The sequence below is a fragment of the Scyliorhinus torazame genome, chromosome 21, assembly GCF_047496885.1.
Source record: "Scyliorhinus torazame isolate Kashiwa2021f chromosome 21, sScyTor2.1, whole genome shotgun sequence".
NCBI lineage: Eukaryota > Metazoa > Chordata > Chondrichthyes > Carcharhiniformes > Scyliorhinidae > Scyliorhinus > Scyliorhinus torazame.
The window spans coordinates 39652181-39668247 of record NC_092727.1 but is presented as its reverse complement, the minus strand read 5'-3'; positions in this window follow the sequence as shown (position 1 = coordinate 39668247).

Genomic DNA, 16067 nt, shown 5'->3' with positions numbered 1-16067 from the left:
CTGTTATCTTCTATATCCTAGCAATCAAGTCAAATCTATTTCGGTCTAGTGTCAGTAAATTAGCTTTGTTCAAAACTTAGCTTGATGTTCTTTGTGAGACACTACACTTCAAAGCCACCGTCACTCAGAAAGCAAAGACATCACATGGTACCAGGACTGGACATCAGAAGGCACCAGGCATGCATGCTGAAGGTAAGTAGAAAGATACAGAAGGCAAGAGAAATTTGCAAGTAATTTTTGCGAAAACATTTCTAACCAGAGTCTCACTTCAATGATGGTAGCAAAGCAAATCCTAGTCAAAGCGAGATGGAAGGTCTGCAAAGTCCACGGCAATTTCATTCTTCAGGTAAAGTAGACATTAATTGACGCAATTTAAAGCAGCAGTTTGAATTGTATGTCTCAGCCCTAGACCTAGAAGTAGACAACAGCCAGCACAAGATAGCACTGTTTTTAACAGTGGCAGATTGGCAAGCCACTGAAAACTTTAACTCATTCCGGTTTGAGGATGAGGCATATAGAAAAAGTACGACAAAGTTATTGAAAAATTTGACAAGCACTGCCAGTTGCAACAAAATGAAACATTTGAATGGTAGGTGTTCAGGCAAAGAGTGCAAAAAGCAGGTGAAATGCTTGAATGCTTCATAACAGATCCAAGACTAAAAGCGCAGACATGTAATTTTTCGATTCTCCGAGACTCACTCTTGCGAGACCAGATAGTTTCCGGAATAAAAAGTGACAAACTGCTATTGCGACAGTCTGATTTGATGTTAGAAGGCACAATCAGTATGTGTAGAGCAAGCAAACTTGCCAGAAATCGGGGACGGGATTCTCCGGTCGCGACGCCAAAATCACGTTCGGCGATCGGCCGGCGAATCCACGTTTGCACTGAAATCGGGGCGGCGCTGCTTTTGTGATGCTCCACCCCCTCAGAAACGGGTACCGCCTGCCATCGGGACGCCCTCAGGCCGCCACCTGAAACCCTCCCCCAATGCTTTGCCCCTAATGGGCCGAGTTCCTGGAGTGGAACACTTAAGGTACTTTTTTTGTGGACCCCTCATCGCGGCTGTGGACTGTGCCCAGCACCACCACAGTCATGGGGGAGCCATGCCGCTGGCTGGGATGGCTTCATGAGGGCTGGGGAATGGGTGATCTGGGGGTGACGAGTGGGGTTACTGGGGGACATTATTTGGCAGGCAGGGTCTGGGCGCGGCTGGTGCCATATTGTATGGCTTGGCCACCGCAGGCCAGGCCACGGACCCGGCCATTCTCCGGCTGTATCCGCAAGTAAAGTTGGGGGCTTTACGCTGCGTGGCTGCTAGCCCCCTCCAGACAGAGGATCGGTGCAGATGTTGCACCATTTTTTCTAGCGTAAAACGCCACTGCTCACATGGCAGCGTTTGCACTTCGTCTGCAAATCAGAGAATCCAGCCCCCGTTTTCTGAAATGGTAGTCGGAGAAAGTGGCATAAAATCTAACAATGTGGCTGACGCCTTTAATGCTGTGGCCCCCCCCAGAAAAAAAACATGCTCCAGATGGCAGCCATTTTAAGAGTGACAGCAGCCATTTTAGGCATGACGTTGCAAGTGTCATGACGTGTAAGAGGTGTGGCAACACGCATCAGATTAAAAAATGCCCTGCATTTGGAACAGCCTGTGCTGAATGTCACAAGCTAAACCATTACGCATCTCAATGCGGATCAGGAACAAATTTGCAGCAGTTTAAAAAGCTCAGTATGGTGAGCAAAGGAATAGCTGTGCAAGAAGTAAGGATGAAAAGAAACGTTAAACAGGAGATCAAACCTGACTCAGAGACAGATGATTTTGACTTTGAAGGTTCTGGGCGGGATTCTCCGACACCGCGCTGAGTCGGAAAATTGCCGGGAGGAGGGGGTGCGAATCCTGGTATGGGGAGGGGGGATCCGACTCCGGGGGGAGGGGGGGGCCTCCACGTTGGCCTGGCCCGCGATCGGGGCCTACCGATCGGCGGGCAGGCTTATCCTGGGGGAGGCCTATGTTCCTCTGCGCCAGGCCCCAGTAGGGTGCGAACTCGCGCCTCCCGTGCTGGCGCCCGTATCGGCAACTGGAGCTGCGTGAAGCGCTTCAGTGCCATGCTGGCTCCCTGTGCGGGGCAGGATCGCTGCTCCTAGGGGCCAGATGATGCCATCGTAAAACGCTCCGGTGTTTACGAAGGCGTCAAACTTAGCCCAGGATCGGAGAATCCCACCCTCTTTGTTTGTGAAATAGTGGAAAGCATAGAAAAAGCACAACAGAAAACTTCCGATTCGGAGATTTCAAAACAAATTTCCATCGTTCATAATACTGATGATTGGACGATTCCTTCAATCATAAATGGAAAATGGAAATCATAAAGCTTAAATTGGATACCAGAGCAAGAGCTAATCTCATTAATCAGACAGAAATAGCTGGGTTAAGAATTAAACCAGTGATTGATGACAATGATTGTCAATTGAGAGATTATAATGGCAATGTAATAACTACAATGGATATTTGCTACTTAACTGTCGAAGTTAAAGATAAAAAAATTCCAATCAAATTCGAGATTGTTGGACCAAACAAACCAACGTTACTTAGTGTCCAAGCATGTGAGATGCTGCAGCTCGTGAAACGCATTTACAGCTCGGACTGGATTTCATCCTACTGCAATGACCAGATTAAAGCGATTATTCAGAAATTTCCACACATCTTTCATGGATGGGAACACTACCATTTGAATACAAAATGCAGTTGAAAGCAAATGCCAAACCAGTATTTCATGCACCAAGCAGGGTACCAACTCCTTTCCGGGAACCTTTAAAAGTAGAACTTGAGCGTATGCAGCAGTTGAGAATAATCGTCAAAGTGGAGGAACCAGCTGACTGGGTCAGTTCTATGTTTGTGTGAAGAAAGCCAACGGTGACCTGAGAATCTGCATTGATCCCAAGGATATGAATCAAAATATTAAGCGGGAACATAATACGATTCCTAAAAGAAAGGAAATTACTAGCGAAATGTCAGGTGCCAAGATCTTTGCCAGACGCGTCCAGGGGCTTCTGGCAACTACAGTTTGATGATGCAAGTAAAAACCAACACAGAGAATGGTGTCGACACAGCAGTAAAGAATGAAACTTCAACAGTATGATTCTGAGCTAGTCTACATGCCAGGAAAGGAGATAATTGCAGCTGATGCGCTATCACGTGCAACCGATGATCCAGGGACGACAGATATTGTACAGATCATTAAAGCTTAAGCAAACACTCATTGAAGAGAACCTAACTGTGCCTGATGAGAAGTTGAAATTGATCAAAGAGTAAACAAGGACGGACAAAACTATCCAACAAGTGTTAAAATACACACGGGATGGTTGGCCCAAAAGAACTTGATCCAACTACCGAAACATACAAACAGAAATAAGCAGTGTCAATATGTTCCTGCTCAGGCAAAATCGTATCATAATACTGACTTCTTTACGGCAAATGATCCTCAGCAAGGTGCATGAAGGCCAGCTGGGGATGGAAAAATGTAAAAGAAGAGCTCGTGAGTCCGTGTACTGGCCGGGAATAAACAATGACATTAGCAACCTCGTTCCACAGTGTGAAACATTTCAGAAAAAACAGTCCCATCAACAGAATGAAGCAATGACAATGCACAAAATCGTGGTCAAAAGTAGGCATTGATCTGTTTTTCATTCAAGACAATGAATACTTGTTAGTCATTGACTATTTTTAACCTGAGGTAACCAAGCCATCCAACTTAAGTTTGAAGGCAGTCATAAAGGTTAAAAAATAAACATTTGCTAGGCATGCATCCCATTCACAGTAATGAGTGACAATGGACCGTGTTTTGACAGCATTGAGTGGTCTGAGTTTTCCAGACAATTTACTGTAACCACATCCAACCACCAGATGGCAATCAAGCGCATACACGTTGATCACATGATACTCTTAATTCTGGGAAAAGGTTGTTAGGCGTGTCAGAGAACAGTCGTGTTATCAGGAGCTCTGTAGTTAGAATCATAGTTTTAGTAAATCTGTTATCTTTTATATCTGAGCAAGCAAGTCAATCTATTTAGTTGTAGTGTAACTCAATTCGATTTGTTCAAAACTTAGTATGATGTTTTTTGTGAGACACTACACTTTGAAGCCATCCTCATTCAGAAAGCAAAGAACATCACACTTGATGTTTTCAATATTTTGCCTGAATGCTATATAATGTATAACTACTTTTGCAAACAAGAGTTTCAGGTAATCACTTCTTTATTCTCACAGTTTTTCTGAATTTTCATTTCATAGTGTAGCATTGTTTCCCCCCATTCCAAGCTGCCTCTTATTGCAGCAGTTATAAGAATATGCATTTTGCTTTCTCTCAGAACATTTAAATGTAAATCAAACTCCTTGCAAATCCCAAAGGCCTGCATCTATTAATGGCATCACCTGACAAGAATGAAAGTGGGACATTCTTTATCATCAGAGCATTTGTGATGAGACAGCGTGTTGGGAGGTTTATTCAGTATATTACAAGCAAATTGTATTGTATCTTATTGTCATTATGATGATGGCGTTGACAAGAAAATAGCAAACATGTTGCAAACTCTGGAAAAGCAGACAGCTGACGGGTAAAATGTATTAAACCCAGTTAATTGTATATATGATCGTGGGGAGAGTAAACCCAAGGTCATTAAAATTGCCGTTAGAAAATATCATCTGACACTATATAGCATCTGGGCATTTTACTTTTTTCCTCAGCATTGCTCATTAATGCTCTCTGGAAATCCTGTTAATTATAATATCCACGTCACTTGGTAAAACAATGAGATTTCATATTTATTTGCTATCCGATCAGTAACTCTATGCAATCATAATGACTTTAAGATGTTGAAAGTACATGTATGTGCAGTTAGCATTTTGTGTCAATGATACAGTGAAACGGTGGCAAGTGGTTAACATTGCTGCCTCACAGTGCCAGCAACCCAGGTTCAATTCCAGCATTGGGTGACTGTCTATGTGGAGTTTGCACGTTCTCCCCAACTCTAAAGATGTGCAGGCTAAGTGGAATGGCGACTCTAAATTTCCTCTTAGCGCCCAACGGTTAGGTGGGGTTACGGGGTTAAGGGAACAGGGCGGGGGAGTGTGCCCAGTTAGGGTGCTCTTTCAGAGGGTCGGTGCAGACCCAATGGGCTGAATGGCCTTTTGCACTATAGGGATTCTATGATTTCTATATGCAGGCCATAATATTTGTCATTATCTACAATACCACAGATGCAGTTCCCTTCAATTTGACTTCACAATGATTTTGATGGCATAACCTGTGAGTAACTGTTGTCTGGGAACCAACAATGACAATGGCCCTGCAATTGGAGGCAACTACATCCAGGCAGCAGTTACTCAAAGTAATGGCATCAAAATCATTGTGAGGTGAACTGAGTATAAACTTTAGTCTGAGGTCAAAAGTTTAATCTCATTATGCATGTAATTGTTAGTTGCTAAATTTGAGAGCACCAAGTTTCAATTTGCATTTTATTAATAGTGGAACCCATGGTGACTAATGGATTTGCTGTGTGACATACTGCAAATGGAAATCTCTCATTTGTATGATCATCAGGTTCTATCGGGTAAAGGTTAATGAAAATGAGCTTCGGAACTTTGCTTTGTAAGGTACTTTACTGCTTTTCGCTGTTAACAAGAGAACCAGACTGTTCTTTAAAAAGAGCACCCAATGGGCTATTGGGCATGGCCAATCCACCTAACCTGCACATCTTTGGACTGTTGTAATTTTATTTCTGAAAAGGGACACATTTTGCCAAAGCTTTTCAACACTCTTTTACCCTATAGTATAAATTGTTCTGATCTTTGGAAATTTGGCATTCTCCCATCTGCCCTGATGAGAGCAAAACAAAATATTCAGCTAAACCGCCCCCTTTTCAGCAATATTCAACATTTTCTGTTTTGTGTTGGTTTGACCTACCCCTTTACATCTCGGTTACATCATGGCCTTGATCCTCATCTTTACAAGCTGATGCTTTGCTTATTGTGTTGAACTATTTTCTGACACAAAATTCTGGACAGGTCTCTGACAGGAACTGCATTGACAATGGAAGATGCTTTGGAAAATATCAGGGACTGGATTCTCCGCTTCCCGCCGATGGTAGGTGGTAGAGGGGTCCCTGATGCAGCAGAGAATGAGGGGCACCGGGCGTCGTTCCTAACACGATATTCTAACCCCCCATTGGCGACAGGACCAAGGTTTGCACTAATGCACCAATGGGAGGATGGAACAACCCATTTGCATCCATTTAGCAGGTCCGGCACCCTATTCTCCAGCCCTCTGTGATTCTCCATTCCTCTGGACTCGGAAACACCTGGGCGGTGGTTACTACAGGTCTCACCAAATGTGAGCATGACATGGTGGACCCCGCAGTGGGCCAAATGGGTAACTCCTGAAAGTCCATCTGGGGGCCACCCTCTCCACCGCAAAGCACTACCTGCCCACCCTTCTCTACAAGACCCCCCTACGCCCTGCCCTCAGAGACCCACAAAATGGTAGAACCTCCCCAATAGACTCCCTTAATAGGGAGACCCCCCAGGACTACCTAACCAAAGGAGGGACACTCAACTAAAGGCACCCCACCACAGAGACCTTCTAACTAAAGGACCCCCCCCCCCATAGAGATACCCTAACTAAATGGACTCATTCACAGAGTCCCCAAACTAAAATAACCCCCCACAGGCGCCCAACACAGACCCATCAGAAAAGAGACTCAGCTGGAAGCTGGAGAGCAGTCCTGACAGAAGCAGTGAAAATAACTACAGCTTTAACACTTATCTGGAAGCTCCGCCTGTTCATTCCTGGAAGGAGAACAGCTGTGATTTGTGTTTAAACATCTCAAATCCATTAGCTACAAGTCTTTCATTAATTTCTAGTAGTGGGCTGTGATTGACAGCTTCCACAAACCAGCTGCAGACTGGATTCATTCATCTCCCTTCATGGTTGAGTGACTCTCAAGTGCTGAAACCCCAATGTTTACAAAAGCCAGCACCATCAAAGAGCAAAACATGCATTGCAATCACACGCTTGAGCAATTGGAATACACATAGTGACTGAAATGCACTTACCTCTTTTCGATGTGTTTAACTTTTGTAAATATTGGGGTTTCAGTACTTATTGACGGTTTTCAGACTCGAGAATTATAACGTCATTAGAAATTTAACATCCCCAGAGGCAGGTACGAAGTTGTTTGATCAGTTAGTCACATTAGTGAAAGGGAATTGCACCTCAGACGCTGCAACTGTATAAAATGTAATACGGTCATCAGGGACTCAGTGGAGACAATTTCTGCATTTCTACTAGAAATTAATGAAAGGCTTTGTCAAATGGCTGAACACTACGAATTTGGCTCATCATTAAATGACATGCTACACAATCGTCTTGTTTGTGGCATTAACAACCTCAATATCCAAATAAAGTTATTAGCCAAAACAAAGGTTTCCCTGGATAAAGTGATAAGAGATAGCTCAAGTCACTGAAAAGGACATTTCTCAGCTACAATGCATTCAGGAAGGCAAGGTGAATCAACTTTGGAATGGAATGGCTGCTAGATGAGGATCCCAAGTGACAGTTGTGGAGGAGGCTGAAATGAGTTTCCAGGAACAGGATCGTGGACAGAAGCAAAAAAGAAAAAGTGGCCGCAAGCCCAGGAAGCTTGGTGATTTTTACAGATGTGGGCAAGGCCATCCTCAAGAGATGTGCCATTGCTGAGAGTTTGTTTGCTTGAAATAGGAAAGGCCCTACTCAAGCACATTGCCCCGCAAGGCAGGACGCACCCAGTTAAAAAAACAACTCACCGAGACTCCAGTACATAAAGTGGAAAAGATTCTTGAGGGATTATCCAAAATTTATTAGTTGAACATGGTTAAAGTGAGCAAGCCGTCTCCCATCAAGATAGCATTTATGGTTAACGGCCGACCATTGAGCATGGATGATGACACAGGTGCTTCAGCCACGATGGCGGATGAATAGACCAACTTCGGTCATTAGTAAGATTTTAGAGTCCATTATTAAAGATTAGATTGTAGAGTACTTGGAAGTGCGTGATAAAATAGAACAGAGTCAGCATGGCTTCGTCAATGAGAGGTCATGTCTGACAAATCTGTTAGAATTCTTTGAGGAGGTAACAAGGGGGTTAGACAAAGGAGAACCAGTGCATGTGATTTATTCAGATTTCCAGAAGGCCTTTGACAAGGTGCCATATAGGAGGCTGTTAAATAAGAGCCCATGGTGTTAAGGGTAAGATACAGGCATGGATAGAGGATTGGCTGACTGGCAGAACACAGAAAGAGTGGGGATAAAGGGATCTTTTTCAAGATGGCAGCCGGTGACAGTGGTGTGCCTCAGAGATCGGTGTTGGGACCACAACCTTTCACAATATTCATTAGCGATCTGGAAGAAGGAACCGAGGGCATGTTGCTAGGTGTGCGGATGATAAAAAGAGTTGCAGAGGGACAGGTTATATTGAGGAATCAGGGGGCTGCAGAAGAACTTGGACTGGCTAGGTGAGTGGGCAAAGAAGTGGCTGATGGAATACGATGTGGAAAGGTTTGAGGTTATGCACTTTGGGAGGAAGAATGGAGGCATAGACTATTTTCTAAATGGGAAAAGGCTTAGGAAATCAGAAGCGCAAAGGGATTTAGGAGTTCTAGTTCAAGATTCTCTTCAGCTTAACATGCAGATCAGTCAGCAGTGAGGAAGGAAAATGCAATGTTAGCATTCATATTGAGAGGGCTAGATTTCAAGAGCAGGGACTTCTGAGGCTGTATAAGGCTCCAGTCAGATGCCATTTGGACTATTGTAGGCAGTTTTGGGCCCCGTATCTAAGGAAGGATGTATTGGCTTTGGAAAGTGTCCAGAGGAGGTCCACAAGAATGATTCATGAATGAAGAGCTTGTCATATGAGGAGCAGTTGAGGACTCTGGGCCTGTACCCATTGGCGTTTAGAAGGATGAGGTGGGATCTTATTGAAACTTATAGAATACCGCAAGGCCTGGAAGTTTCCACTCATCGGAAAAACTAGAACCCGAGGATACAGCCTCAGACTGAAGGGACAATCCTTTAAAACTGAGATGAGGGGGAATTTCATCAGCCAGAGGGTGGTGAATCTGTGGAACTCATTGCTGCAGAAGGCTGTGGATGCCAAATCACTGTGTCTTTAATACCGAGATACATAGGTCTTGATTAATAAGGGGATTGGGATTATGGGGAGAAGGCAGGAGAATGGGGTTATGAAACGTATCAGCCATGATTGAACGGCGGAGCAAATTCGATGGGCTGAATGGCCTAATTCTGCTCCTATGTCTTATGGTCTAAGTATCTGCGAGGAGGAGTCCAACGCCTGAGACTAAGCAGCATGGCTGCTAAATTAGCAACTTATGCGGGAGAAACCCTAAAGATATTAGAAACTACGACTGCACCAGTATCGTATCAACACTAATATGCTCAATTACCCATGATCATTATGGAAGGTCAGGGGCCATGCCTCATGGAGCAGGACTGGTTATGACAGATAATGCTACATCAGCTAGAAAGTTTTAAAATATCAGATGGTGCTTTTCAAGAGATCCTGTGCAAGTACAAAGCCATTTTTCAAAATGAGCTTGGCTGGATACAAGGGGTGAAGACCAAATTCTACATGAATCCCCATACCACACCAAAAATCCTCACCCCTCGACCCATCCCATACGCTTCAAATCACAAGATTGATGTTGAGTTAACATTATCCTCACAATGCCACAAAATGCATTTTCCAGTGAGCTACTGTGTTCATTCCGTAGTGCACACATTGGCGTCCACATTTCCTACTGTTCATCAGCAACTGTAAAGCATTTATAATTGTCTTGGGGTTATGACAGGTGCTAGATAAATTCAAGTTCTTTCTTTCCAACTGATTCAATAGCATTCTTCAAAGGAGGCATGAGCTGCTTCAGGCATATGCACTTACGTTTTCTCTGCCAACCAATAACAAATTAAAACTTATTAACTGATCATTAAGCTCACAGGGACATAACAGTAGGCCGTTCACACCCTCTGGCCTATTCATTAAATCATGGCTGTTCTGCAACCTTACTCTACATAATGGCTTCTTGTTGTTTGTGTGTCATAACAGCTGCAGAAAAGCTGCTGTGCTTGTCTTCATAACAAAAGCCATTTTGCATTAAAAATATATATTTTTATGGGCAGTACTATATAGAGATCACAATGAATAATTAGCATCTGTGTTTTTTTAACCATGATTTTATAGGAAAATACTGAAAAATCTAGGGTCGCTCTTCATTTTCTGAACATGACATCTATACACAGAATGTCCTTTAGATACAGTTAAGAGAAATCAAAAGACCTGTCCACAATAAATCATTGTAGAGACGTTGAAGTTGAAAGAAAATCTTTTGAATGAAGCCATGTTAGCTGGAACCATATCTTAAAATGGACAACCAAAACATATTGCCAGCAGATGGCAAATTCTTTTAAGATAATGAACGACCTGTATAGTTCATTCGGGCCTACTTTATTTTGTTTATGAAGATGGACATGTTCAAGATGAACATAATGTTTCTACCGAGTTGTAGCCTCGAAGCCAACCTTTGAGGGATGTCGAAGAAGAAGAAGCAAAGATAATGAAATAAAACATATTTTCACAATGTTGTGAAATTTCTCCTCCATTGATTGCAGTTGGTTGTAGGATTTTTTTTTTATTCAAGGGACTCCAGGATAATCCTGGAGGGTTGGTAATCCTAATGCTGCATTGTATCTTCTATTTCCATCCTTCTGACATCTTCATGAATAAAGGCACCGCGGAATGAACCCAGTGGCTCACTGGAAAATGCATTTTGTGGCATCGGGCTAAGCACTAATCATGCTGCAGAAGAAGATCCCATGGTATGATCATAGTTAGACCGATAGAGTTCTACCAAAGTTATGGCGATTAATCCCTCGATCAATGCCTTCCAAAAGGGATTGATAATGTGACATTACTGTTTGTGGTATCTTCCTGTCGACACATTTGCCTACATAATGGTCTGGATTCTCTGTCCTCGCCACTGGTAGCGTGGTTCCCGATGCGTCAGAGAAGCGTCAATCCCGTTCCAATGCTCGGGAGCCCCATTGGCATCGGGTTGGAGTTGGCACTGGACCAGGCACCATATTCTCTGGGCTCTCATGATTCTCCAGTCCTCTGGGATGGAAATCACATGGACGAGAATTGGTGCAGATCTTGACAAACGTGGCCTTAATTTGATGGAACTCACAGTGGGCCAAGGGGAAATTTCTTTAAGGGAGTTGCCCCCAAAGTCTATCCGAGGACCACACTCCCCCCCCCCCCCCCCACAATGCAAGACCTTCCCACCCCACTCCCACCAGATGCCCCCACCACTCCCCCACCAGAGACCCACTAATTTGAGACCCTCACCAGAGACTCTCCAATTAGAGAGACCCCCACCAGAGGCCCCTAATTAGAGAGACCCCCACCAGAGAGCTAGAGACCACTTAATTAGAGAGAGCCCCACTAGAAGACCACTTAATTAGAGAGAGCCCCACTAGAAATCCCCTAATTAGACATACCCCTGCCTGGAAGTCTTCCATAAGAGAGATGCCTGGCTGGGAACCTCATAAGAGAGATCCCTGCCTGGAAGCCAAAGATCTGTCCAGACAGAGGCAGTGAAAACATCACTGCTTTAAAGCTTGCCTGTACAATACAGCAGTAGGCTCAGGCAAAGGAAGCAGCACCTGTTAATTCCTGGAAAGAGTAAACCAGTCAGCTGGGTTTAAAGCCCTTTGAATATTTGATTTGCAAGCCTTTCATTCATTTCTCTATGAAATTGGTTTCACAAGGCTGTAATTGGCAGCATCCATATGCACCCAGCTGTCTGCATTGATTCATTAATCTCCCTTCATGTTCGAGTGGCTTTGGAGTACTCAGCTGAAACTAACAAAACACACTTAACAGTCTTTGATGTGGCCCAGGAGCTGTCAATCATAGCTAAATGTTGATAACCATTATGGTTACTTTATGGTTACCACAGCTGGGTACTTTAAAATCATTCAATATGTTTAAATATATTCAAGCACTACCAAGGTTTGATGAGAAAGATGCAAAAGCCTTTTTCATCTCATTTGAGAAAGTGGCGAAACAATTGAAATGGCCAAAAACCACGTGGGTAGTGTTGGTTCAAACAATATTCGTAGCAGAGCTAGTGAAGTGCTTGCATCACTATCAGAGGAGGTATCTAGGGATTAAGGTGAGGTGAGGAAAACCATATTAAGTGCATATGAACGAGTGCCAGATGCCTAGACAAAAGTTCAGAAATCTAGGGAAAGAACTAGGTCAGACATATATAGAATTGAAATGAATTAAACAAAATAATTTAGATAGATGGATAAGAGCATCGAAAATAGACGAAACGTATGATGCTCTCAGTGAAATAATGATTTTAGAAGAATTTGAAGAGTCACTTCCTGTTGTAGTGAGGATTCATGTGGAAGAGCACAGAGATAAAACTGCGAGATAGGCCACTGTAATGGCTGAAGATTTTGATTTGGTTCATAAAGCAAAGTTTGATTTTCAACATTAATTTCAATCGGTGAAGGATAGAAATTGGGGAAATAAGAAATTCACAGGTTGGCAATGCAAAGGAGGTTTAGTTGGTGAGGATAACGAGAGTGTGATTAAGAGTAAGAAGAAAACCAATGATAGTGGTAGAGAGATAAGGAAAGCTAAGTGCTTTCATTGTAATAAAGATGGGCATATGAAATTGGTGGTTGAAGAAAAGTACTGGCATGACAGACTGACTGAAACAGGATAAACCAGTGGGGTTTATTAAAGTGGGAGGATAAACCATTGTTGTAGTAGAAGAGTTGCTACAGAGTGTATAGCCTGCTCAGAGGTCGGTGGATAAGAAGGGGCCACAACTTTTGATGGATTTTATTTGTGAGGATAAGGTTTACTCTTGTATGCAAGGTGGAGTAGGATCTTAAAGGATATCGGAACAAGTCAATCTCTAATGGTGAGAGATAAGGAGATATGTAGCTTGGAAGGAGTACTACCAGAACAGATGGTAATATGTGGAATATGTGGTGAGAGCAGTAGTGTGCCATTATGTAATGTAAGGTTAGGGAGCCCATGAAAAGTAGTGAAGTGGTCGTCGGAGTTACTGAAAAATTACCTTTTTTAGGGGTACAAATTTTCCTAGATAATAATATAGCTGGATCACAGATGGGAGTGTAGCCTACTGTGGGTTGAAAACCCACTGGAAAGTCAAACAACTGAAATGTTGCAAGAAATATATCCGGGAGTATTTCTTGATTGTGTGGTAACCAGACAACAAAGCCACAAGTTGAGACAGGAGGAAGATAACTTGATGAGTGCCAATAGGGAGAGTTGTCAGAAACCATGTTTGATCAGATGGTTAGTAAAGAACAAGAGCAGATGGTGGATGAAGTAGATATCTTTAGTTCAAGCAAAATCGTTGAACTACAACAGACAGAAAGATGCAGAGATAAAGTAGTTATATCAGAAAGCATATATGGAAATGGAATCTGAGTGTATACCATTGTGTTATTACATTAGAAATAATGTATTAATGAGAAAATGGAGACCTTTACACACCCCGTAGCAGACAGCCAAAAGCAAAAGTAAAAGCAGACAGACAGCCCAGCTCCACCCACACTCTGACATCACTGATGAACACCCATTTCTTAAAGGTACATTCACTACAGCTATTTTATAAACACCCATTTCATAAAGGTACTCTCACATGACACCTCCCCCCCAAAAAATAAACCATCAACTTCAAGATGGTTTCATTTTTCACCTTTTTCACTTTCCTTTACGAAATATGGACAGTGAATATACATTTTTTTTGAACAAAACAAAACACGCAAACATTTACTAATAACATAGTCCATTTGAGGTCTTCTTCCTCCAACTGGAATCCTTCTTGATTGACAGTCTCTTTGGACAAAAAGGTTTCTGCACGATCCATCCATTTCTCTACGGCTTGGCATTTCTCTTTAAAGTCAGATACTTTAGTTCAATCTGATCACAGAGTCCCTTGGAATTCTCCCACACAGGAGCATTGGTTAGCACAGCTTTCAGGCAGTCAAATGCTTGTTGAAACTCTGCTGCCCACTGAAATTTTCGACGTTTCTTCAGCAAGTCCATCAGTGGAGCAACCACGCTACAAAAATTTGGCACAAATGTTCGATCAAATCCACTCATGCCAAGATATCACATTATTTCTCTTTGTGTCGAGTGTATTGGAAACTCCCCAGTAACTTTTGTTTTCACATTCTGTGGGACCATTCGACCCTGTCCGATTGTATGATCAAGGAAAGTGACTTGGGCTTTTCCAAATTCATTTTTGGCTAGGTTTATCACCAAACCCGCCTCCTGAATTTGATCGAATAACTCCATCAGATGCTTTAAATGTTCTTTCCATGTCTGGCTGAAAATTACCAGATCGTCGATGTATACCGCACAATTGGGTAATCCTGAAACAACTTTGTTAGTTAACCGTTGAAATGTGGCTGGGACGTTTTTGATGCCAAATGGCATAACTTTGAATTGATACATGCCATCTGGAGTCACAAATGCTGAAATCTCCTTTGCCCTTTTGGATAAAGGTACCTGCCAGTAACCTTTAAGTAAATCCAATTTGGAAATAAAAGCTGAATGTCCCACTTTATCAATGCAATCCTCCAAACGTGGGATAGGAGAAGAGTCCGTTCCTGTAACTGCATTAATCTTTCTATAGTCCACACACAACTGTTGGGTACCGTCTCGGTTTGGTACCATCACTATGGGTGAGCTCCATTGGCTGCAACCCACTTCAAATATACCATTTTTAAGCATACTTTCAATCTCTTTGTTAACCTGTGCCAATTTTAAAGGGTTAAGCCTATATGGATGTTGTTTAAATGGAACAGCATTTCCCACATTTACATCATGTATAGCCATTTTAGTACTTCCCAATTTATCTCCATAAACTTGCCCATGTGATATCAATAACTCTTTCAGATCAGTCCATTTTTCCTCTGGAAGGTAATTCAACAATTTATCCCAATTTTTAAGAACATCCTCGTTATTCAATTTAATTTGAGGTATGTCAAATTCACAGTCATCTGGATTTGGTTCGTTACTTTGAGTTAGAATCATTAAAACCTCCTCCGTTTGCTCTCCTTCCCTTTCAAGGTAACTTTTAAGCATATTCACATGGCACACTCGATGAGTTTTCCATCTATCTGGCGTTCTTACCACATAATTCACCTCACTTAATTTCCTTTCAATCTAATAAGGTCCACAAAACCTTGCTTTTAAAGGTTCACCTATCACTGGTGACAATACTAAAACCTTATCTCTACTGGCAAAACTACGAACTTTGGATTTCTTGTCCGCTACCCGTTTCATCACATTTTGTTCAATTTTTAAATGCTGTCGAGCCAATTAACCTTCTCTATTTAATCATTCCCTAAAATTTGAAACGTAATCCAGTATTGTAAGTTCCGATTTCTCACTCACCAATTTTTCCTTAATCAATTTAAGTGGTCCCCTTACCTCATGACCAAAAATTAGTTCAAAAGGACTGAATTTGGTTGACTCATTAGGTGCATCCCTAATTGCAACAGTACGAATCAAATTCCTTTATCCCAATGCTATGGATAACCTTGACAATAAGCCCTCAACATTGTCTTTAATGGATGACTTCCGGTGACGGCGGGCGGGAGGCGGCCGCACAATGGAGGGTTCCCGGTCGGCAACGGCATTTACGGGGCTTTAAGCCCGGTCCCAGGGTCCGCAAAGGCGGCAGAAGAAGGGAGAAGGCACGGAGGAGGCACAGTGGAGACACAGGAGGAAAAAAGGAACAAAGAAAAATGTCGAGGGTGAGCAAGAAAACGGCCGGAAAAAAAACAGCTGGAGGTCCGTCGGGGAGTGGAAAGGTCACCGCGGGGTCACCAGGAAAAATGGAGGCTGGAGCACCATGGAAGGCCGCACTGCTTACGGCTGAAGAAATTACTAAGGTGATGGC